This window comes from Sprattus sprattus (assembly GCF_963457725.1).
Source record: "Sprattus sprattus genome assembly, chromosome: 6".
Classification (NCBI taxonomy): Eukaryota; Metazoa; Chordata; class Actinopteri; order Clupeiformes; family Clupeidae; genus Sprattus; species Sprattus sprattus.
The window spans coordinates 30,525,109-30,550,467 of NC_137925.1; the positions used below are offsets into that span (position 1 = coordinate 30,525,109).

The window sequence follows — 25,359 nt, forward strand, 5'->3', positions numbered from 1 at the left end:
TGCTTGTGCTAACTAGCCGTGAAGTTACCACTGTTAGCTTAGCTAACCAAGGTCTTTAGTACAGAAGGTGGACTGATTACGTATGTAACTTGTAACCTAACTGTTAAGCTATTCCGAAATCAGATTTTAGATACCACTAACTGTTTTCTCAAAAGCCTTTTTCTGGCTGTTTTTAAGGTACTCCATTATGTAGCCTACAGTAAACTCAGAAACAGTAAAACGTGCGTTCTTTTGTCCACCCTATCTTTCGCTAGCTAGTAGTTAGTCTAGCTTTGATTTGGTATAAATTATTTTGTATGTGATAACCTAATAGAACATCAGCCATTAGAAATTCAATTGGCCATTAAGAAAAGTATTTGTCATTATGAAGGGAAATATGTCATATACCGGTATGTCAATATGACATTTAGTGCTGTGGGTTCTGAATGCAGTTTTCTTTTATTTTCTTTTGTTAGAGAAATCGAATTTGGACTTGGAAATAAACCTAAATGTAAGTGTTAACACATATCTAATGGGCTCCATTAGACCATAGCCTATTTAACTTACATCCAAATGCCAGTATTAAGCACTAAATCAGTTGTAAATCAAACTGATAGCACTGTTCCGATATCAGATCCTCTTTAAAACTAAACCACTAGTAATATTGCAGTTTCAGGGCCCAAAAATGAAGAGAAAAGGTCAGGACATCAGGACTTTTTTTTCAAGAAAAGGCTTTTTGTAACAATATTTAGACTCTTGGCAACACATTGCTGTTGTCTGTTTTCACTATCTGAATTTGTATAAATTAATACATATAGGCACCAGGCATGTGTGTGTTTGATGTGCCATCCTTGAATTTCAACTTGCCACCCCATGAAAAATTTTCTAGAATCGCCACTGCATCACTTTGCATGTGTCTGGAGAACAAGACAATAGCAGTCTGTCTGCTAAATGTTCTCATCGTGATAATGGGTCATATGAATACTGTTCATGGTTAACTTAATTAAATGTGAATAGGAGATTGGTCACGAAAATGCTAATGTTAGCTTTCGTTGGCTACCAAAGCAGATCCTAATATCTTACATACACAACGACAAGGATCATTGAAACAGGTGGAACGAAGTGTGGAGTGAAAACCACTGACTATGATTGTGCGTTTTACAATGACTTTATTAACAACTCCAAATATAGGACTTCTTACTTGTGCCATTTCTCGGTCTCAGATCCATGACTGCTGCATACACCGTTTCACTCAACTTTCCCAACAAGCTAGCGCTGATCAGTACAGGATACAATGTGTTGATTGGCACTTTAGAAAATCTGCCAAAACGCTGATTGGCTCTTTAGAAAAGAAGTAAAGACAGTGCCAAAAAGATTTTGTAATTCGTAACAGAAATCCGTAATCCGTAACTGAAAGATTTTGAAAGTGAAGATAGTTTTTGAAAGTGTAGATAGTTTTTGAAAGTGTACATACATTTCGTATTTAAAATCCATATCTGTAGATAGGTTTTGAAAGTGTAGATGGTTTCACAGATACAAAATCTATATTACAGATACAAAATCTATATTACAGATTACAAAATATTTATCTGATTCCATAGTCGGATGCTCCAAAATGGACTTGCTGCACCTCCTTTGCATATTTGCGCTGCCAGTTTTCTGCATAGTCAATGTGAAGAATAGCTTCGTCTTCTTTCAGAGATCTGTGCAGGAATTGTAGCTGTGTGTACTGGTGATGTTGAAGAGGTGGTTTTCATTTCTCTCCAAAAATCTTCCAAAGGGTGCTCTGGGCCGCCCTTTAGTCCACACAACACATTTATTTCAAAATGATTGGATTGAACTACTAAGCATTTCATTTTGTCACTACCGAAATGAACATGTCACTACCGAAACTTTTAGTAGAATAAAAACCGCACTCTCAGGCTTTTCTCTTTAACAATAAGACCAGGGCCTCGTTTCCCGATAACGACGTATCTTAACGGCCTACGTGGATTTTCGCGACATCGTACACTAAGTAACACTTTCTATTAACGTGCGTTTCCCAACCATCAACTTAAAGTCAGGTGCACGAGCGCAACGTGCACGAGTTCTTAAGTAGCTCTTAGGAGCTGTTTACGTCAGGTTAACCTGTTTACGTTAATTGCTGTGAAATTAGCTAGCCTATGCGTGCATCGAACGTGCAATGTGCACTGAATTCGGGGCGGGGATAGTAACGCCATCTCCAGCAGAGAAGCCTATTTAAACTGTGTTCCCATTGTAAGGACATTTATTACGATCTGTCTGAGAGTGGGCTGTCAAAGCTAGCATCATCGAAGTCATACAGTACAGTAGGCTACATACATTCAATAAAATTAACCTACATTTGAGTCCAACTGCATGACCATTCTTACCCTACACTTACCCTTACAATAAAGAAGTGATCCTATTTCAACCATAACTTCATTTTAAATAATGTCTTTCTTTATGACATTTAGTTTATAGTTTAGACAGCAACGTTGACATCTACAGTATATTCAACTGCATCCACTACATAATCTCAAACTTTATTTGTTGGTAACTCTCCAAAAAGGCTACCATTAACACATTTCTTAATGAAAAGGAAACATGCATCACAATAATACTTCAGTGTAACCTGTACCTATGTGGAGTGCAAATATGTCTTGCCATTACACTACCCAACAGCCCTACATCTGCTAACACTACAGAATGCATAATTCCTACGGGCACTGCACTAGTTTTGTATAGCCTAATCTTTATTTTCAAATACTCAATATTCTTTATTTCTATTTTGATGGGAATAGGCAGGTGAAACAATGACATTCTCATGATGTGCTATACACAGAAACATCGTTTGGAATTCTTCTACAATAGGCCGAACGACACCCCTGGATAAGGTGTCGAGGGGTTTGAAGCGTACGTCATGCGTGACTGTATGAGCTATGAAACTAGCGATTTAAAAAAAGTTTCAATGAAGAACATTGCAAATATATATCTATACAACGATCTAGCTAGAAGCTACCATATAAGCCAATGGAGTGGTGGCATAAGCGCTAATTGTGCCATAAAACTACTGTTTCAAAGCTTCAGTTAAGACCTACATACTCTCCATTGGTCGCGTAGCACATTTCAGATCAAACCGAGTCATTATAAACATATAAAAAGTTGTGTAGATAGCTTTATTAATGTAAAATATTCCTCGCTTCAAGTAGCCATGTTTTTTTTTTAAATTCCCCTTTCTTCCGAACGACGGTCGAACGACGCCCCTGGTGGATTAAATCGCTAAGTGTGAAGTTACTACTGGTCCTGACCACACGTAGAATTCTTCTCAACGAAAGATACACTTAAGCTAAGTGTGGCGTTGGGAAACCCGTCTGCAACGTAGGAATCCTCTTACGAGCGATTTCAAGTGCTTTTTAGGCTAAGTGCGCGTTCGGGAAATGAGGCCCAGTTTATTTTAGTACAGACGCGTTTCGGCCTTACGCCATCGTCAGTGTGAAAAGCCTGAGAGTGCGTTTTTTATTCTACTAATAGTTAACATTCTTTTACTCGCACCCGAAAATGCATTTATATAATTTTTTTTTAAGTAGAGCGCGCCTATCCCTACTACTACCGAAACTTTACCATATGTTTTGGTAGTGACAATTCTAGCTAAATTTGAACATAACAAAAAAATGGTAGCAAACACATGGCTAGTATTCACGTCTTTGAAGAGGTGTACACACATAAAAACATTATACTTTGCATAAAACCCAAAAAGGTTTACTAAATTTAAGAGAATATGTGTTCGGTAGTGACAATTCTTACGGTTACATGTCGATTTTCAGACTTTGGAACACATTTATATCAAAACTATGGGATTTAGCTACTTACAATTCAACCATTAGGGACAGGGATGCAGTGTCACTGCCCGGTCAAAAATGCAGGGTCGTGGCTAAAACACAGGCTCAGCCAATGGACTAAAACTCTTGTGTTTTGGTAGTGACATGAAAACTGGGGACATGATTTTTTGAGTATAGTTAATCATTTTTTGTAATTAATCCCACAATAAATCTATTGTTTTAAGTATTATTTACAGAAATTGAAATGTAGATGTCAGGGTGGGGGGCAGCTACTTCCCATTAGAAAGGACCCTATAAATGATGATTTTGTATATATTTAGCTTATCACTATCTCATTTAATGCCTTGGGTTTAAATAGACCATAACCTATTCTTAGTTAATATCTATGGCTAAATACTTCATTGTTTTGTAAATAGTTTTTATTGTTGAGGGACCGCACTTTGCACCAATTCAGTAGAATGGCCCATATTAGCTATATAAAGAATGGGAACAATTGCTATCTGTAACAACAGGCAAGAGACTTGACTTGCAAATACCAACAAACTTAGAAATAAATAGGACAGCTAGTTGGAACTACATATGAAATTAAAAGGACAGCTAGTGGGAACTACGCTAGTCTTCATCGCTCCTTCAAGTGATCATGTATCGGTAAAATGAATCTAAAGATGGTTTAAAAAACGATATCAATTTTACTATGTTCGGGGTTTGAATACAGATTATATGTGAATTAAACATTCTGCAAAATCCTTTATGAAATTTGCACAGGCACATCCAAACTATACTGGCCTTTATGATTATATGTATGATATGAACTGAATTTGCCTTGACATGAAAGTAGTTTCCTCCATGTAAACAGCTTAAGCATCTTGCTGTGGACTTCTAAAATGTACAAATATAGGACCAAGGCAGTTATAGCATCCAGAATTCATAGGCATGTCATGACAACATCAATAATGGTCACTGAAAACAGACTGTCAAGATGATTCATGACAGCATATGGAAGCTGTCATGACCAATTTACAACAATGTTATCACTCTCATGTAGTGAACGTAGCCAAAACGCACTAGATGACAAATACCTCTTGATTACAAACCTAAAGTGTGCAGGCAACAGTCTCCCTCTCTTCCTCACGAGTTCTGTCTACACTAAGTCCATACGCTCTCTAAAACCCCCACAGACAAGCTGCAAATTCCCACAAGAGTTCATTAGTGAAGTTCATTCAGACAGTAAAACAATGGTCCACAGGCATCGGAGCGCACTGGACAGTGACAAGCGGCACGCTCTCTGCATCATCATTGACACATGCAGTGTTAACAAGATCAGGCGTCACACAACAACTCTGTGTGCAGCACAGCTTACTGATGAACAGAACAACTAAGGCACAGGCAAACCTCATACAGTAGCACTCAGTACACACCACATAAACACTGGCAGATGGGTCCTCAATCATTTTCTAAATCTACAGGCATTGAAATGAAATGTGGTAGAAAACCTAATGCAGCTCAATTGTCTAAATGCAGCCATAGCTTAGGAATATGCATTCGATAGCAGACATAGATTAGGAATATGCATTCGATAGCAGACATAGATTAGGAATATGCATTCGATAGCAGCTATTGATTATGAATATGCATTCCATAGCAGCTTCCCTGTGTCTTTCTCTGTTCCCAGCCCCTATCTCTCTCTCTTTCTCTCTCTCCACTCATTTCTTGTTTGGTCCTCGGCCAAGCTGAAACATGGAGGGAAGTGTGTACAACGAGGAGGAGCGAGAGAGGAGGGGGAAGAATCAGATTCTTCTCCTCTCCCTTTTGTCTCTCACTCCGTTTCCTTCGTTCTCATGTGATTCTGTTTCCTTCGTTCTCATATGATTCTGAAGGAGCTGGCCGTGCGGCTCTCCATCTAGTTTTAATGAAGTGGTCTCACTAGAGCAATGGTGGAAATTGCCTCCTGGACCTTGAAGTGTGTGTGTGTGTGTGTGTGTGTGTGTGTGTGTGTGTGTGTGTGTGTGTGTGTGTGTGTGTGTGTGTGTGTGTGTGTGTGTGTGTGTGTGTGTGTGTGAGAGAGAGAGAGAGAAAGAGAGAGAGAGAGAGAGAGAGAGAGAAAGGGGGAGAAAGAAAGAAAGAATATATGAATTTGCAAGTGCACAATGCTGGGTGTTTCAATGTTCTGATTGTCCTACCTTTTGGCACTTCTTGTTATCACTACAGAAATACATGCAGATTGTCATCCTATTGTTTGAGCATGTTAACACTGAGGTATCACAAACTGTATTGATGACAAACACACATATCTCTTTCTTGATACACACTATGCAAAGACACATAAAAATATAATGATCCCCTCCCACTAAAGAAACACACACACAGAAAGACCCAGACTTTCACCCCAAACACCTATCCACACACACACACACACACAAACAGTTCAGAGGATCATGACCATTCCACTAGTGACATCCCCTAAAATATTAATGCGGTCATTTTACTTCATTAATAATGCCTGTGGTGTAGATTGGGCTGTGTGTGTGTGTGTGTGTGTGTTTTTTTTTTGCGTGTGCGTGTGCGTGTGCGTGTGTGTGTGTAGGGGGGCAGGGGGATGCTGGCAGAAAGAGAGGGAGATGTTTCATCACATTCCAGATCAAACGTACACATAAAACCTTTAATGAACATTTTACCATGGCAAAATTTCATAGCTCCCATGTGTAGGTTTAAAAGAAGATCCTATTCCCATTACATCATAGAGTATAGCTCATACTTTATTACATTACACATTATGCCTGATTAACACAACATACAACTGCAACATACTTGTTTAGACAATTCACTCAATATTGTACTGCAATAACAACCTGCAACAGACAAGCATGCAATATTTTATCAGGAACATGTTTGTGTGATACAAGTCCTGTAATCTTAGCCTACCTTATAGTCCACTGACTAATCTACCAGAAACTAAACGTTTTAATGAAATAAAGATTAACCCTTTGAGGTCTGTGGCTTCTGGTAAAGGTTTTAGAGCCTAAAATTCTTCATAGTGCATATATTGCACATGCGTATTCCTGTCATTTTGAGACCATATTCAAGTGTCTACGACTTTCAGAAGCTGAGATACAAATGCGCTGGACGTGCGCTAAAAGGGCGTGGCAAAATCTCGATGTTCGCTCTGGTTACAGTAAATGACAGCACCCTAGTTTTGTTCCTCAGGGTCGAATTAGCCAGAAACCGTTGAGAAAAGTCATGACACTCATACTTCATACTGAACCTATGGCCTGCTACTCCAGTAAATGGCTGGAGGTCCAATCATTTTCTTATTTGCAGTGCATTACAGTGTTCTGTTTGGTACTTTAATATGTTAAACAGTAGATGACTGCAAAATAACATTACAATCATTGACTGGCCAATCGCTGCCTATAAGATACTGCTGTAGCAGTAGGCTTATTCCAAACAGATTCAAAAAAATATTACAGTGACTTTTGACTTTCTTCTTGTACTTTTATTGTAAAAGTTTTTGTTTTAGTGTAGGCTTGTTGTGACTGTGAGTACTCCACAAATAAAATATTAGAAAAGAACTACACTTACTGCCCAATAGCTGCCAGTAACTTACTGTAGTTTTAACAGGAAATGTTTAACAGTGTATCCCTGCATCTCTTATGTTTCCTCATCATATACTTGAGATATCAGTATATTCCATTCATACACTTCTCAGGCTCTATGACAGATTGCTTCTACTAAAGATCACAGATAAAGTGAATTCAGGGTCAGTATTTTACAGGAGCATGAAAGATATCAATCATGTGAACTTCAAAGAGCTGTTTTGTTTTCATGTGCTGTTGTATTTCTTTGTAGGCAATGTTTGTCCATCTCTGTCTCATCTTTTGCTTCTGCCAGCCGATGCTGTTGAAAGAGCATATTGTGGCAATTCTAATGCCACCTGCATTAACTACGCAAGACAGGGAGCATTTAAATGTAAGTAATCAGTCAGAACTTCTTCATGCTAAATGTACAGGCCTAAGATGCCATATATTGTTGTTGATCACATTATCAATGACCAAAAGCTGATGAATTGATAATAATTCAAAACGCAAAACTATTTTCGCCAACAGTGGACAGTAGACATACAGTATATTTGGTGAGAACAAACTCCACATTGGAGTTACATTTGTAACCTCCACACTATATGTTGTGTATTGTAAAATGCTCCAAACAGGAGGAGCTGGATTTAAGGCAACAGTGCATGCCAATGCACCCAATCGACCTTGAAAAATAAAAACCCCTCGATGAAATCTTTCCAAAAAGGCCAAAGCACAAGCAAGGGCTGCATTCATTCAGTGTTCATGTAAAGTATTGAGTATTGCCTCGGAGGACAAAAAAAAAATGTTCAGACAAGAAAAAAATATAATTTGTCGGGATGTCATCAGCAATGTACTTCTAATCAGTCAAAGAATACACCCTCTTTTGTGTAGTAGTTCCATGTACAGTGATATGAACAGGGAGAGCTGAACAAGTACTTGTGCCCTTGTTTTGCATTGTATCTGAAGAACTACAACATGGCTCTAACACACACACACACACACACACACACACACACACACACACACACACACACACACACACACTGCCACTTCATACCAATCTAACAAGCTACTGTCAAGAACTACAATGATGTGCAGGATTCACTAACAAATCACTAAAAAACTCACAGTGTGTATGACAGAGACACACTGAAGACAGAAACAAGAGAGAGAGAGAGAGAGAAGAAGAATGTGTGGCAGTGCTTTCCTGTCATTTTGAGACCATATTAAAGTGTCTACGTACGACTTTCAGAAGCTGAGATACAGATGCGCTGGACGTGCGCTAAAAAAGAGCGTGGCAAAATCTCGATGTTCGCTCTGGTTACAGTAAATGACAGCACCCTAATACTAGAGAGATACTGGATCATGTTAGCATTCTCTCTCACAGGACTCAAGAATTTGATATTTCTAACTCTAGTAGGTGAAAATGACAAATGGAAAGAGAGTAGTCAATCAAAGGTTTCAAGCCCGGTGTCTATATACAAGCACACCTTACTACAACTAATGTTCTGTGAGGTTTAGCAGGACTTCTTTACTATTGAGTTAGTTTTAATCAAAATGGTTAAGGTCTCCTCTTTAAGGCAACTGAGCAATTGTCTAATATGGGCCTATGTTTGCTCCCCAGGGAGCACACATGCTGTAACCCTTGTATAGCGGCCATATGCCATGGTTAAATGAGTCTGTGCTTTGGTGCTTTTATTTTGGTATTTACCCTAATTTGAAAACAGAAAAAAAGAGAGAGAGAGAGAGAGAGAGAGAAGAAGAATGCGTGGCAGTGCTTTTATGTTTTAAAGGGAAAATAAAATGTGTGTGTTGTTGGTAGACCGGGAATTCGTTCATTGTGTGACTTAATCAGAAACTTGAACTTAAACAGTCAGCCTCTCCTCCAATCACACACTGTAACTGTAGCCTGATGTCACCTGAACTATGCCACCTGACCTGGTCCTGAACTATAACCCCTGAGCTGGTAAACAAGACCCCCAAGTCATCTAAACCTCCCTTTCTTTCTCCCTGTTCTCACAGGAGAACAGGAACGCCAGTTCTTTTCCTCCTGTTCTCACACGGCAGCAAACCCCTCCCCTAAAAGACTACTAACTTTGATACAATAAGTGGGCATACTGTACATGTAGCTAACCTAGCATTATTGTTTACATGGCTAAGCAACAGACTGTTTAGCTTTTGTTATTGCAATGTTCATTTACTATTTTGATTTATGCATTAAACTTCATTGTTGTGACATGTTCTCATGGCTTTGCCACTCCATACAAGGGTTAGTATCCAAGAACCATTCACGAGAACAAATGTTAGTTGTGCTCCCCACAGACATAGGGTCTTGCATTCACTACTAACCACTGACATACTTTGGCACCGTAATCCCATAGATTACACAGACACAGCCTCACATGCGGAGAGAAGTGCTTCTCATAGGGTAGTGCTTCTCATAGGGTAGTTCTTTTCATAGGGGTAGTTCTTCTCATAGGGTTAGTTCTTCTCATAGGGTAGTTCTTCTCATAGGGTAGTTCTTCTCATAGGGGTAGTTCTTCTCATAGGGTAGTTCTTCTCATAGGGGTAGTTCTTCTCAGAGGGTAGTTCTTCTCATAGGGTAGTTCTTCTCATAGGGGTAGTTCTTCTCATAGGGTAGTTCTATCTCTAACCACTGTTTACAATCGTGCATGCACATGCACATGAATGCAGAACTACGGAACTACCCGACTGCGCTCACTTAATCATACACACTTGCTCATGCACACGTACAGAAAAAGAAGCAGACGCAGACACAGAAGCAAACACAGACACAGACACACACACACACACACACACAGAGACACACACACACACACACACACACACACACACACACACACACACACACACACACCCTCACCTTTAGTTCATTAGTTAGATTACATTTTGTGTATTTCACTTACGATCATTTTGTGAATAAATGCTTCTGATTGTATATGCTGATCTAATATTGCACAAGAGTGAACGCTGCCAACCTCTTCTATTCAGAACATTCAAGACATTCAACCTTTACGAGCTAGGGATATGGTCGTTTTGGTTGGAGCTACTAATTTAATTATTTATCAGAGTTTCAAATTCATAGTTTAGAATATTTAATGAGACTGATCTATGAGACTGCTTTGTGACTGATTCAGTAGAAGTCTCTTTAAATAGGCCTTGGTATGTGAGTACCGTCACTAGTGTTCACTTAAACTGCTGGAGTCTGGTCCTACCGATACACTGCTGGCACACTTGTCTCAGGACATGATGTATTGTGGAAAGCCTAGTTGAGACAGCATGGGTGGGAAGGTCATCTATGTGCTGCTGTAATGTAATGGTGTGTCAGGGTCACTGAGCACCTCGCAACATTCCAAGAGAGATACTGGATCATGTTAGCATTCTCTCTCACAGGACTCAAGAATTTGATATTTCTTACTCTAGTAGGTGAAAATGACAAATGAAAAGAGAGTAGTCAATCAAAGGTTTCAAGCCCGTCGTCTATATACAAGCACACCTTACTACAACTAATGTTCGGTGAGGTTTAGCAGGACTTCTTTACTCTTGAGTTAGTTTTAATCAAAACGGTTAAGGTCTCCTCTTTAAGGCAACTGAGCAATTGTCTAATATGGGCCTATGTTTGCTCCCCAGGGAGCACACATGCTGTAACCCTTGTATAGCGGCCATATGCCATGGTTAAATTAGTCTGTGCTTTGGTGCTTTTATTTTGGTATTTTGTGGGTGTGTAGGCAAGTCACGTGGGTATTAATGAATGCATATACGTACCTGGGCACCTGTGGTAGTATGGAAAGGGGGTGAGTAGGGAGAGCAAATTTTTTTGTTGACCGCTCAAATACTGCCTATTGAAACTTTCAAATGGATTTTATGGACTAAGAGGATGAATTTAATGCATATGTATTATTAATATTAATTTATATTAATATTATTACATATTGCTCTTGAGGCAATGTATAAAGCTATGTGCTATATATAGCACAGAAAGACAGAAAACAGACTTATCATTGGCGCCTTCAGTACACCAATGTATGTGAGACATCTATTTGGAGTTGCCACTGTGTATGTGTTCTAAACTGGGTGGTCTAAAAGGATGGTGTCTAGTTAAACCTGAGGCTGGAAGCTGAGCTGAGCTGTTGCTAAGGGTGTCTGTGACATATCCCTTTCCACATGGTCTGACTGCATCACAAGATAATCATCTATTTGCAAAGATTTAATGTGTTCCCAAGCTCCAAGGGACTCTTGGCCATAGAATTTTAATTGACCAATTCTATAAATATTTAATTAATTGGAATACATCATGGCATCCACTCTCCCTGTGTCCTCTCTCTCTGTGCTGTGGTCTTGAGAAAAGCACGACAGTCAGACACAAACATGACACAATGAACATGCACATACATAATTCTATTAGCTCTGTGAGGTGAGATTCAGCCAGGGCTTCTCCAGCCTATGGGGAGTGACCCTGACCTTGCCTAGGGAGCTGCCCTGGTAGATGCCTTGATTTAGAGGACAGGGCAGTGCCTTTGGCTTCTGGCTCCCCTCAGGCTGCCCTGCGGCCAGTAAGACAGGGCCTGGCAGGTTTAAGCACTGGGAGGAGAAAGGTCTAAGCATAGGAAAGAGGACTACTTATAGTTGGTATTAAGTTCCCACGTCCTCATAGATCCCATAGATCTTTTATACATGCACAGGTGTGTTCAATTCGGCAACTTGACAAATTTCATGTCTCACTTACTTATTTTTCTGGGTTACCATTGTAGCCCACCAATAAGAACCCCCTGCACACAGCATCAAAGGAACACGCAGCATCATACATACTACATTAGAATGTTCTTTGGAGGTTAACGTTTAACAGTAGATCATTGGCTGGGGGTGGAGCAGGCTCTTTTCATTAAGAGTGTAGACAAGTCTTTGAGATCTACACATCTACACACACTATATATTCAATGCTATTTTACATCTCACACGTTAGAATTAATTTAGAGAAATATATATATATATATATATATATATATATATATAGTGATTGGAATATGGCTAGCCGCACCAAAGTATGAAAGGCATTTCATACAATAAAATTTCTGCTGGGGTCCTGGCTTACATTATGACATGTTTTTAGAATGGCTAGCTACTGTACATTGTGGTAAGCTGGACCGTGTTTTGCTAGTCACAAGCTTTGGTGTGGCTAGCCATATTCCAATCACTTACCATTACAAAGGCTTAGAGAAATGACACCATGCAGGAAGACAGAGTTGTTTTTATTAACAATCACTTCTCCGGCTGACCAAATCCCACGTACGGATATAAATCTGCCAGCCCTGCCATGGACGAAGGTCGGGTGCACTACCTTTTATGGGCAATTTCAGCCTTAACGATCCAGACAGACACCAGGGCACGCAGGTGTGTGTGTGTCTATGTCTGTCTGTGTGTGTGTTTGTGTGTGTGTGTGTGTGTATTATAATACAGTATTTTAGAAAAAACACGGGCTCCTCTGGAAGTTAAATAGACTTAAATAGACTTTAACAAAGTTCATCATTAATTGGTATTGGCATACTATTTGATCAGGTTGTAAATATTTGGTAGGTCAGACAAGGAAAAAGAGTTTGTGCACCAATATCTTACCAGCTCCTGTCAAAGAGCATTAACATCAGGGATTCTTCTAAGGCATTATTTCTCTGTGAGTGACTCCAGTAGGCAGAGATCATAGTGCTGTTTTTTTGTGGGATTACACATTTTAATGACTACAAGGATAGAGAGGGAAAAAAGAAGAAAAAAAAAAACATTTCTCTGGTGTATTCTGAGAAGACTATTTCATCTATGGAGATTTTTTTCCCCTTTTGTTTTCTTCCTTTAATTTCAAGCCTTAATTAACATTTGGACAATACTCAGTGTTCTGATTCACTGCCAATTGTTATCTTTTATGAAAATATTCCACGAGTCATCACCCAACAGAGAGTCTCTCACATATTCAAATTAAAATATAATACTTGAACTTCTTTCCAGCAAGTGTTGGACTATAGGATGCAAGTTAAAGGAAACATTATCATCCACTCAAACAAGCAAAGCAAATGGCAAAAATGTCAATTGTAGTTACAAATGTATGGTGTCTGAAACAATGGAGTGTTAAAATACAACAAACTCTTTCAATAACTTTTTTGCTTTCTTCCCCAAACATGAGCAACCATGTCTAGCCTTGCGATGAGTAAATGCTCCAGGCGGAACATAGTTGCATGCATATGGTTTGTGGCAAGTGTCATTATTGCAGCTCCTGACACTGATGCATCAGCCAACATGACTCAGCTCCTTTTGGAGCTCCTGCCTGGACTGGAGCACACAAGGCATGGGCACGGCTAGCTAAAGGTGACACCTTGGCACGGGCCCACACAAGACGCAGTAGGGTGAGCATTCACTCTCAAAGTCACTGTGCAGAGGTGTGGAGGTGTGGCCGCCTGCCAGAGGAAGTCTCTACAGGGGCATAGCAGGATGCTGTTCACCTGGCACTCACAGAGCTCAACGTGTCAAAGTAGGCAGACTTATGCACAGGCCAATACTGCTAAAGTTGAACTTACTAAACATCTAATATCTATTCTGTCGCAAAAGGAAATGTGAGAGTGATACTGCTATTAAATATTTGGGGTGTTGTGACAGACTTGCATCATAGGTCACAGAGGCACCTGCAAAATGGCTGAACATCTCTATATTATTAAAGGAGCAACATTTATGATAAAGAAAACTCCCAGATAAAATTATTAATTAATACAGTACCCTTTATGGAATATTTCGAAACAGAGGGCCAACCCCCGAAAAGCCCTCTTGCTTGAGCCAGCATGAACAACAGCAGACGGGGATGAGACAAGGACAGCTTTGCATCTAGTAGTGGAGGATTTGTGGAGAGAGATTTTCTTCATGTCTCAAGGCCTCAGTAGAGCAGAAACTTAGGAAGGTCCTCTGAATCACAAAAACTAGAAGGTCAAGCCATCTGGTAGCCCAAGTGCTATGATGCTATTATAATGCCTTGTAATGTATGTGATTAGTGCTATGATGCTATTATAATGCCTTGTAATGTATGTCATTAGTGCTATGATGCTATTATAATGCCTTGTAATGTATGTCATTAGTGCTTCTAGTGCAGTGCCCGTAAGAATTATGCATTCTGTAGTGTTAGCAGACGTAGGTGTAGCTGTTGGGTAGTGTAATAGCAAGACATATTTGCACTCCACATAGGTACAGGTTACACTGAAGTTTTATTGTGATGCATGAACGCATGGTCACTGGTGTAGGCTTACCAGCAACGTTGAATAGAAAGCTGACTCTTATACAAATACATCAAACTACAATATACTACTTAACATGGTAATGAGAGTTGGTTACATGCCAGGCCCATACGCATCAGCTGGGGTAACATCTATGACGACGACTGTTCTATGACTATGACATCATTCACGTTGCGCGGGTCCGCCCCTCTCCCCCTCTTTCTCTGAATTACTACACTACCCATAGTGCCTCACTACCCATAGTGCCTACGGCAAACGATAAAATACAAATATGTCGCAAACTATGAATTCAGAAATCTTCAAAATCAAGGATGCACAGGTTCATGACATGCGTAAGCTACATGCGAAATCTCATATCTAACGTAACTAACGTCAGGGAGATACGCCCTAGACAGACTGACTGACAAACAGACAGACAGACACACAGAGATTTCTGGATTTATAGATAGATGATGCTATTATAATGCCTTGTCATGTATGTGATTAGTGCTATGATGCTATTATAATGCCTTGTAATGTATGTCATTAGTGCTATGACGCTATTATAATGCCTTTTAATGTATGTCATTAGTGCTATGATGCTATTATAATGCCTTGTCATGTATGTGATTAGTGCTATGATGCTATTATAATGCCTTGTCATTTATGTCATTAGCTCATTGTTGGAACTTTCACACACGCACTTAGGACAGGACAGCAGAGCAAATAAAAAAAATATATAACAAAATAAAAACGCATTTGTTCTCAACCAATGACAGAAATGGTATAAATGATGACTGAAAAGGCAGAGCTGCCACTTCTAATGCAGGAAAGAGAATAGGATTCTCGTCAAAGGGGATAGATACATTCAGAATTGTTAACATTGAAGTTAGATTGATAATGCTGGAATCAGGGTGATTTATGTGCTCACTATCTCTCTTGGGGTATCAGCTACAACCCTACAATCCTTCATTTTCAATTCGATATGCAAGAGTGCTCATTAGTTGTGACCCTCGAGAAAGAAATCACATACAATGTTTCCAGAGCATAGTAGAGAAAAAGGGCAAACTCACTAATACAGTGAATGACATAATATTAGAAGGGCCTATGCATCACGAATCACAAACTCATGATTTAGTGTGATTACTTTGGTACAACAAAGATCATTACAACAAAGATCATAGTCAGAAAATATCTCTGAACACAGCTGAAGTGTTATCAGAAGGATTCTTAAATTTAACTTGAAATTGAATAAGGTGCCAGATTTTTAGAGACTTCCAGGCGAAAAACACATTGTTAACAGCCCTGTATCCAGGTTTGCCCAAACAGGAGATACTGCGTGTGCTTTCTATTACATGCATGACTACAGACTTCAATGCAACCACAATTTCATGATTAAATCCAAAGTTGTATGACAAAGACACAACTGTAGTTGTGCAAATGTCGAGCAGAAACTGAGTGCATGCAAAAGACTACACTAGAAAACAATCCCTCAAGGACCATCCACACTGCACAGGGCCACATTCCATTCAACATTTGAAATGAAAGATGGAGGGCTTAGGCAAAATAAGACTGTTTGTACATCATTGTAACAGTCCTTTAAGCCTTTGACCATTGTTGCCTTTATTTTTGTAATGAGCGGGGACTCCTTACCCACGCTTCAAAATGCCTAATCAATTTAGCGTGAAGCGGTCCACAAAGAGAGACACTGGGTCGTTTCCCCACCCAAATGACCATTGTTGCCATTTCCACTGCGCCCAGGATATGCACAATCTCTTCAGCAGTTGTGAAGACACAGTTGGTGAAAGTGTCTTAGTCCGCTCCTCTCAATTGCTTGTCAACAATACTGTATGCATGGCTGTCTGCTGCTCAATACGCCTCAAACCTTTAGAGCATCTAATAAGAGCTGTCCATCATGGAGCCACATCTTGAAATAGTTTGTGGTATGTAACAATTTGCATTCTTTGTTTCTCTTTCAAAATGACACTGTGTGAGCTGAAAAATACCATTATAGCTTTTAAACACACTTTGTCAAGCAAAAAAGTACTACATGCATTATTTACTGTTGCTAGCTAGGTCGTTGTGAAATCATATTTATTGCATAACCATTGTTCGGAAGTTATAGCCAACAACTACACAAGATTTTTATCAAAGAAATGGTACTAAGAGATGAGATAAATCCTATAATCTGTTCGTCATCATCAGCGAAATGTGGTCATGTGCAAACAGAACTGACTCCTATCCTTAAAGTTGTTGACATTTAGCGGCATGTTATATCAACAAACAACAAACCCAGAGAAACGCTGATGTTCCCAATAGCTTACATCCTCCTCATAGACATCAAAAAAGTGATTAGCTCATCAACATGATGTGTCTGACTTTCTATCCATTGCCACTCCTACAGACGTGGTGAAGGCAGACTGAAGTTTCAGGGAGAATGAAATCTGACTGGATGAAATTTGTTTTCTTCCCACACTGTCTAATGATAGTAGGAAGCAGTCGGATTTTGAAACTCGCAATTAATCAATCAATAAAATATAGCCAACAATAAGATACGATTTTTTTGTTAAATGATTTGCTTTGGTGAAAGCACAAAATTCCTGTTTAAAGATTTGTTGTATGTTTTGAATGAGCATTATTACCGGACATTTTCAGCAGCAAGTTTTTTATTTATCGTTTAAAAAAAAAATTAAAAAATTAAAAATTAAAAATTAAAAAAGTAATTACAGGTTAACCGAAAAACTGGTTGCCAAATATCAGGCATATTTGGAAGACAAATTAAGAAACACACTTTCTTTTCTGAAAATGTGAAATGTATACATAAGATGCAAGTACAATACATAAATACAATGAATATACCAATTCTCAAATAAGTTTCCTGCTTTGACTGCCTTAGCTGACCATGGTGCTCTACTTAAACAGTCTCCTTTTCTCTGTTGCTTTTAGTAAGCAATATTTCAGCTCCACCTCTTTCACCACACCACCGTTAGTTTTTCTTCTGCTCCGAGGTCACTGTCCATGCTCCTTCCTCCTGTCCTCGTTCCTTGACAGGATAGGATACTGAATAAATGATTTATGCTGGACCATAATTGGCCTGTGCCAAATACTTTTCTGTTGTAGTTTCCAGAAGCACTTTTATGAGTATGTAAAATGAACAAATTGATTCATCCAGAGTGCAGAATGCTCAGTCTTACATTTCTGTGAATGTACAGATGAAAAGAAGCCAGGGTTAAGACAAAAATCCACCTCCTTATTGCGTAAAGTGAAATACTTGATAGAGTAGTGGCTGGTTATGAACAGAAAATATGTTTGAACAACTGTAGACAAGGAATTGGATAATTGTTATTTATTTTTAATTGTGACATGTGTCAACATTTGGGGAAAGGAGTTCAGTTAGAATCTGGATTAGCCAATAGCATTCCATCTTCATTACGCAGCAGTAGCTTGTTCTGTCAACTAGCCTGCTAGCTAAGTTACTGGACAATGAAAGTAGTTTTCAAGCCATACACAAAACACAATATTTGTGCCACTGATAGAGAATTGATCACCACCACCTTAGCCAATCAGAGAATGTTTAATTGTTTTACCACATATCAGGACATATAAATTCAGCAATGTCCATTTTGAGTTAATTTGGTCTAAAATCATACTTTATCATCGACAAATCTGTATCTGTATCTGTAACAAATTAATTAATGAAGCATTGAAATTGCCTTAAAAGATTCAGCAAGTAAATAAGGTTTTTAGCTTGAAAAAAAATCTCTTCAAGTGCATTGAGTGTTGGCGATCACGACTACATATTCTTGATTTTATTATTTTACTCTGTCAGTTATGCAAACAACTGCAGGTATACACAGCCATCAGACATGACCCTGAGCGCACCTGGAAAGAGTAATGTTCTCTTTTCATTCAGTTTGATGACAAAAGGCTGCTTATACCCAGATGTGGAGAGCGTGACAGCGGAGTCACGACGCCACATGAACAACCCTTGATTCAATGTGCAAAAGAAAATATCAATGGTCAGAATGGCATCAATATTTTACCCCTGTTTTATGTTGGTTGCTTGGCTGTTTTGGCTTACAGATGGAGACTTCTGAAGAACACTGACAGTGTGAATGTTAGAGAAGTTAGAGTCAAATGAAACGTTACATGAGATGGAGACTTCTGAGAACTCTGACAGTATGAATGTTAGAGAAGTTAAGAGTCAAATGAAACGTTACGTGAGATGGAGACTTCTGAGAACACTAACAGTGTGAATGTTAGAGAAGTTAGAGTCAAATGAAACGTTACGTGAGATGGAGACTTCTGAGAACACTAACAGTGTGAATGTTAGAGAAGTTAGAGTCAAATGAAACGTTACATGCGATGCAGGGCCAAACAGCAGAATGTTTAATCCAAAGATTTTCAGAATTTATATTATTTTCTATTCCATTTTTAGGTTTTAAGACATTTCATTCACATTTAATTTCTATTACTTGATTACATTTGGTAATCTATACAAATATGATCCATGTTTAGAGGTCCAAGCAGAAAATCGACCAGAACCCTATTAGTTGGATTGGCTGATCTTAATGAAATTCATGAAAGGCTTAGTCACAATGTCACCTACAAGCTAGACACTGAATTACTAACAAACTAGCTGTGTGTCGATGCTATATGAGGCAGTAGCTCTCTCTCTCTCAGTATCTCCTACATGGTGTGGTCCACCTTCACATTTGTTTTTGCCTTGAAATACTTACTTTTGCCTTTACGGTCATGTTATATCTCCTTCAAACTTAATCAAAACAGACAGAGATCTAGTGCTAGTGCCTCATTTGATCAATTAAGAACAATTGCAGTAGTGCAGAATTTCCTGTCCCCAAAAGACTGTGAGAGGACGGCCCATGTCTTTATATCTTCCAGGCTGGACTATCCTCAGATATTAGCCAGGTATTTCTCTCCAACTACAAGTAGTCCAAAATACTTTTAACTAGGCATGTAATGATGCACCGCGATTCGGTAAAAAATGATGGGTCACAATGCACTTTGATGACATTCAAAATTAACCGCGATGCTCTGTTTTGACCAGCAGATGGCGCGTGCCTGATGAGTGGACGCCGCATAATAAAACCGACCACTGTCACAACACAGTAACGTTAGCCTAATACTAACCTTGAACATGGCTGCTGCTGCAAATGTAGAATCTTCCATTTTCAGCCCCCTTCATTGAGGCAGAGGTAGTGTTTGCCTCCCCTCTGTTCTTTCAATGTGGCTTTATGTCAGATCAGCAAATTCAGCGATTTTGTAAGTGCCATTTGTTTGATTGCGTAAACCAGCTTTCACTATATAAATAATCTCCATTTCCATCCAATTTAGCTGATGATGACGTTCAGAATAATACGATGACGTTTAATAATGGGTTGCCAGCCTGGCAGTATTCTATGTCTGTGTCATACTTCTGTCTCATCTAGTGGTCAAAAAGGAAAGGAAATCCTAAATCGGCACCCACTCATCGAATTGCATCGCATCGTGAGTCGTCAACCCTTCATCGTGAATCGCATTGCATCGTGGGTTGAGAGAATCGTTACATGCCTACTTTTAACTCAGACGAGTTTGAACACATCACAACACTGTTTTTAATGCTACTCCTAGACCATTAGAACAAAATCTTCTTCATTCCATACGCCAATTTTCTCTTGATTTTACAAACTCTCCTTAGGCTGTTTGTCCGATTCACATGAAGGTTCGGTGAACATCATCTACAGAACTGGCTGTTACACATTTATCAGGACTTTTAATATGTCAATCTGTTTCAGAGATAACTGTCAATCAAATTCAATGCATGACAGATAATGACTCTTTGGCCAATATCTTGAGTTGTTCATGAAGTCCATAATTCACAGAACTTGATCCACTCAATCACTAGCAAATCATTTGGTTGCGTGCCCAATTTCATGACGATGTATACATGGGAGGTACTCTAACTGAAACAGTGCAGTATCTCAGAATGACTGATGCTGAATTTGATACACTTATCCTTGGCCACATTCACTCACATTTCCTGAAGTGCCAATTAGCTTGCTCAACAGTGTAAAGAGCTGATCCTCATGAGATGTGTTATATTGACTCATGCTGGCATGAAGGGGCTATATAACACATTTTGTGACTAGGGGCATTGTAATAGACATGGCAATATGTAAAACCACTCAACCCACAAAGCTGAACTTTGCTGTGATTTTCCTTGCACACATTCTTCTAACATTTCCTAACATTCCAATTGTGTCCTTTCATCTGTTCAAATTGTTGTATCTCTCTGGATTCTGCTATTTCTCATGATTTGTACATACTGCTTGATTAACCTTGGGCTATATTTGTATTTTTTAGAGATTTCCTTAATACTGTAAGTAACAAGAATCTCAGTTTTGTTGTTGGTAGTTATGCTTAATTTACATTGACATATGATCTAGGTATCACAGGCATGGGAATAGGCCTGATAATGAAGATAATGTGGTTAGGCAGACAGCGAAAGTGGAGTTTCAATCCCTTAAATTTGCTCTGTGTAGTACACTGGCAAGTGTTTTGGTTACAGCTTAATCCCCAAAGATACTGTCAACCATGCTGAGTGTTTAGGCTATTGGAATAGATAAATCTGATGAAAATGTGTTACATAAAGTTAGGGGAATGGGACGGGATGTCTGGTATTTGCTGTGTACAAAAGAGATTTTGTGTCTGAAATACACATGGAAGTATATAATTTTTCCATTTTTCATAGATATATCCCATTTTCAGCGTGGTTAGGTAGCCCATCACCATAAACATCAATGCTTATTCCTAATGCCTACCAATTTCAAACTAGCCCAGGTTAACAAAATGATGTTTCTAGGCGTGATCAAGGTATTTCACGCAAAGAGCGTTGTTTTTATTACCTAATAGGAGCAGAGCAAAAGTATGTGCTGGCTACTGTAATTTATATTCAACACAAACAACTATATCTAGTATGCAAGATTAACCAACAAGCCAATACAGTCATTCCGACTGTACATATAAGCACACATATCTTCTGTAGATTCACCTCAAAACAGAATTTTTACTTTTGTGTGACTCGCTGAGACAGCAGTTGGTCTGAAAGCTGTGGAGGTTTTGGAGCCGTCCTGTGCCATCACTGTACACGGGAAGCAAGATCACTGTACACGGGAAGCAAGAGGCGGGAAGAAACAAACACAGCAAAGCTTCTTCAGTTAACTGTGCCCCGGGGAGGCTGGAGAGGACAAACTCAAATTACTAGAGATCATCATTTTAATCAGTAAGCCTTGCTGTTTCTTTTGCTGTCCACAACGCCTTTCTCCAATTTTCTTTCAGTTCACTTGTGAGTTAGCAGGAGCACAACCATAGAGCAGATATATAACCCATGTCCATACAGATCCCACTATAAAGCTGAATGGTCCTCCCTTACAGGGCTGTAAAGCAACATTGTAAGGTTGCATGAACAGTGGACACATCAGAAAACAGAACTGAAGTTTGACTAAGAACAGAGTTATGTCCCAAAAGGCTGGACTCAACAGACCAGAGGGAGATGGAGAGAGTACCAGAGAGTACCTTAAGGTCCACCAAGGCTTGGTTTCAGAAGAAGAAATGGAAGATTCTAGAGTGGCCGTCACAGTCGCCTGACTTGAACCCCATTGAAAATCTCTGGTGGGATGTGAAGAAGGTGGTTGCAAAACGTACACCAAAGAATATTACTGAACTGGGGGCCATTGCCCATGAGGAATGGGCTAAGATACCTCAGGAACGCTGTCAAAAGCTGGTGTCTGGCTATGCATCACGTTTGCAGCAGGTCATAACAGCAAAAGGGTGTTCTACTAAGTACTGAAGATGCTTGTCTTGAATCATTTTGAGACTGCATTGCAATCCTTAAAGTCATTAATAGTAGCATTTTGTGTTGAATTTGGATAAAACCCTTGTAATATTAGTTCCATTAAACTACTTAAACAATTATTGTGTAATTTGTTTATTGCAAACCACTGAGAAATTGTATATTTTGCCAATAAACCTAATGTGCAATGGGGGTTGAATAATTTTGATTGCAACTGTATGTCATAGACTGTATAATTATACATTATTTCTCTAAAATATGTGACAGTGAAACAGTGAACACAGATTACAAAGCAAGTCATGCATCACCAGATTCACAAGGTGAGCAGAAGCTAACCATAGTCAGCGTTACCGATTGGGAGCACAAGGTTTTCTACTGGCATTGTTTGGTTCACATCTCATTTTCGCCAATTTTTTCTTTGGAAGCAGGAAGTGCTTATTTGGTGCTAACACTAAAAACTACAAACTTCCAGCCGACCTCCACACTCTATTCCGTAAAAGCCATGTGGGGCTACAGTCATGCCAAGTTTCATGTGGATCCCCGTCAAAAGTAGAATCGATTTCAAAGTACTCCTGCTAACATATAAAGCCCTAAACGACCTGGCTCCAAACTACCTCAAGGAATTACTCGTCCCCTATTGCCCTCCAAGGCTGCTCCGTTCCCAGAGTGCAGGCCTCCTGGTAATTCCAAGAATTTCAAAAACCACAATAGGAGGCAGAGCCTTCAGCTACCGAGCACCCCTTCTCTGGAACAACCTCCCTGCCTCCATCCGAGATGCAGACACTGTCCCTATATTCAAATCAAAGCTAAAGACATTCCTCTTTAGTGCATCCTATAGCCAAAAGTAACTGCGTCAACAAACCCATCACCTGCTGCGCTAGCCAAAAGTGTGTCCTGTTTGCTGAGTGGATGCATGTACGGCCCCGGCATAACAGCTCATACTTCAATGTAACGAACAATACAGCCAGAAGTAATTGCGTCAACAAACCCATCACCTGCTGCACTAGCCAAAAGTGTATCCTGTTTGCTGAGTGGATGCATGTACGGCCCCGTCATAACAGCTTATACTTCAATGTAACGAACAATACAGCCAAGACATTCCTCTTTAGTGCATCCTATAGCCAAAAGTAATTGCGTCAACAAACTCATCACCTGCTCCGCTAGCCAAAAGTGTATCCTGTTTGCTGAGTGGATGCATGTACGGCCCCGGCATAACAGCTTATACTTCAATGTGACGAACAATACTGCCTCCCGGCTTGTCCACACCATCATCTTACCGTCTCAAACATTGCCTAGTGGATGCATGTACGGCCCAGGCATAAATAAATAAAACTTAAGAAGAACAATAGTGTGTTTGCAAGCACACTAACAATATATGCCAGCATTACTACATATATCTCCTCCCTTTCTCTCTCTCTCTCCTTCCACATCATATTGCTTTTGCCTATAATAACACTAATAATATAGCCATATTGCGTACTGTTAAATCTACTACCCAAATGCATCTCCCTATCTGTCTCTGAAATTGTTGTCTACTAACATAAATGTTCTCTCTCCCCTATAGCATGTTCCAATCGCTGATGGAAGTGGAACTATCGCTCCTCACCCCCACCACTCTGCACGTAGTCTCTCTACCTGGTCTACCTGGAGAAACCCTCGGCTAATCGCACCCACCGCCACTGCATTGCCGTACACCTACTCTACCCAATACCCTATGCTAGCATTTATATTCAATATACATTATTGCCTCCACCGAAATGTTTCTCTGTCCCTACATCCCTTACCCCTGTTGCCAGATTGGCACAGTAATCTGGTCTTGCCTGTATCATGTATTTACCATCAGATGTATGTCCAGTGACCAAATGCTGGGTGTGTATAACCCCTGTTGCTTCCTTTCCCCTTCTGCCACACAACCCTGCCCCTTCCCCCCTTCCCCCCGTCCCACCTTCCTGTCTCCACCCGGCCGACCTCAAGCAGATGGGTCCCCCCTTATGTGCCGTGGTTCTGCTTAAGGTTTCTTCTTGCCTAACAGGGAGTTTTTTCTTGCCCCTGTTGCCGTTGTGCATGCACTAAGGGGGTTCAGGCTCTGGGCTCTGTTAAGCGCCTAGAGGCAATTGTATTGTTATGGCGCTATACAAATAAAATGTAATTGAATTGAATTGAATCGGTGAAGTCTAAGTATGTGATATTGTCGACCAAAAAATAAAACTTTGCCAAACACTTTACATGACACTATACATAATAAAAGAAAGGTGTGATATTAGACTAGATCAGCACTAGGTAGGGGTAGATACACCTGAGCGTCCAAGCAAAGATACACGTGATGAGTTCCGTGTTCAAATAGAATACAAAATTGTGCAAAGTAGGATCAATCTACGGTTTCGCATAGGTCAGCATTCACACATCAATAAGCAACCAATCAACCAACTGAATCAACATGGACTCATATAACAGATGTATCTTAAAATCAAACCCACACATCAGTTACTAGATCACCATCTGCCTACCACCGACTCTATGATGCAGATCGATTGGACCTCTCAATGACAATGGTCCCCTACTGAGCATTTACATGCCTTCTCTCCTACAGAGCTGCCACATCTGAGAATAGGTATTATAGGTATTATAAGACAGTTTTACCTTAATTAAATTGCATTCAATGTATAAACATGGCAAGATCCATTATTTATGTTGAAGTGAGATTCTAGCATTCAAAAGGAAGCAGCTTGATCTTCTGTATTTAGTGAAAAATCTACAATAAGAATCAGGGAATCACCCATTTAGACACAATGATAACTACACACAAAATGGTTTCAAGTTTTCATTGAGGTGTAATGTGTGATGGTGTGTCA

General features: G+C 39.6%; 1 protein-coding gene across 1 annotated transcript in view; it reads right to left on the minus strand.

Moving 5' to 3' along the window:
* Positions 1–25,359, minus strand: part of LOC308367432 (A disintegrin and metalloproteinase with thrombospondin motifs 2-like) — a 167,871-nt gene that overhangs the window by 61,361 nt on the left and 81,151 nt on the right. The gene's annotated exons all lie outside the window — the stretch shown is intronic.